Source organism: Arachis duranensis, chromosome 5 (genome assembly GCF_000817695.3).
Source record: "Arachis duranensis cultivar V14167 chromosome 5, aradu.V14167.gnm2.J7QH, whole genome shotgun sequence".
NCBI lineage: Eukaryota > Viridiplantae > Streptophyta > Magnoliopsida > Fabales > Fabaceae > Arachis > Arachis duranensis.
Window position 1 is genome coordinate 52601129 of NC_029776.3, and position 1658 is coordinate 52602786.

The 1658-nt window shown below is 41.3% G+C and overlaps 1 non-coding gene across 1 annotated transcript; it reads left to right on the top strand.

Moving 5' to 3' along the window:
- Nucleotides 1-940: 940 nt before the first annotated feature.
- On the top strand, nt 941-1044 carry LOC127748054 (small nucleolar RNA R71). The gene has a single exon (XR_008009997.1). It is a non-coding gene; the product is annotated as a small nucleolar RNA R71 (small nucleolar RNA).
- The last annotated feature ends 614 nt before the right edge of the window (nt 1045-1658 follow it).

Consider the following 1658-nt stretch of genomic DNA (forward strand, 5'->3'; position numbering starts at 1 on the left):
CAATATCCATCCAAACCCCAATCCAATTCACTGTGAGAAAGCTTCTCTAGCATGAATCCTCCATTCCTTTCCCAAGGTTCTGAAGGATTCCAATTATGGGTAGTTTCTTTCCCAAGACAACTACCCAATGGAATTAGATCGAGAAGCTTTCTAACAAAATTCAAGAGAAAAGATTGAAGAAGAAGATAAAACTATTATTGATTCATTGAATTACAATAGAGCTCCTTAACCCAATGAAAGGGGTTTAGTGAGTCATAGCTCAGAATTCAATTACACAATATGAAAAGTTCTAAAGTGTCAAAAGATGTCCTAACTAACTTCAATTCTATCCTATTTATACACTTCCTAAATTGAGCTTCTGTTGTGTTTCTTGGGCTTTGAGGCCTTTTTCTTGATTTCCTTTTGCTTTAGGCTTATGGTCCATAATTCTGATGAGGCTGTGATCCCATTCTATAACATTCATTGAGCAAACTTAGTGATAAACAAGTAATGACACAAGTCTCAACAATTTGAAGTTCCAGACTCATCAATTCTACATCCTGGGTTGTAAGTGTTGGAATGTGGATCATATGATTGCCTTTGTTGGTTTCCCACGTAGTTGGCCTCTTCCCAATCACCTCCTTCTTTCTCTTGATCTTGTGTGTGTATTGCAGCCACTTGCTTTGTGTCTAATTTCCTAGTGAGCTCTGCTAGTTGCTTGGCAAACACCTTGTTTTGGGCTAGAATTGTATCAACATGGTTCAGCTCCATGACTCCCTTAGTGTTGTGCCTCTCTGAAGCATAGTAGTATTCATTCTCAGCCACTGTCTCAATCACTTTAATGGCTTCTTCCACAGTCTTTTTCCTGTTCAATGAACCTTCTGATGAATGATCTACAGCCTTCCTTGATTCATAAGAAAGTCCATCATAGAAAATATGCAATTGCACCCAGTCAGGGAACATGTTTGGTGGGCATTTCCTTGTCAACTCTTTGAACCTCTCCCATGCCTCGTAGAGCGTCTCACCATCTTGTTGTCTAAAAGTCTGAACCTCAGATCGAAGCCTATTGATCTTTTGTAGGGGGTAGAAACGTGCCAGAAACTTGCTCTCCACCTCATCCCAGGTTGTTAGGCTGTCCCTTGGAAATGATTCCAGCCACTTAGCTGCCTTGTCCCTAAGTGAAAATGGGAACAAGAGCAGTTTATAGGCATCTTCCTGGACTCCATTGGACTTCACAGTGTCACAAATTCTCAGGAATTTTGTGAGATGTTGGTTGGGATCTTCATTAGCACTTCCACCAAATGAACAATGATCCTCCACCAATGATATGAGCTGTGGTTTGAGTTCAAAATTGTTGGCTTGAATGGGTGGTTTCTGAATGCTGCTACCACAATTCCCAGAGGTTGGGTTTATGTATGAACCAAGAACCCTCCTCTCAGGAATGGCATTGTTTCTATCATCCCTCTCATGGTTGTGAACTTCTCTATCCATGTTGAGATCTAGAGCTTCCTCAAAAGTGTCCTCAGATTCTCCTTCAGATTCTTCTTCTCCCAGTACTCTCTTCCCTCTTGCTTCCCTTATAAGTTTATGAAGGGTCCTTTCTGGTTCGGTGTCTGGAGGAGTTGATGTCTCTCCTCTCCTACCTGTCATACAAGAACACACCACAAGCAACAAACAAG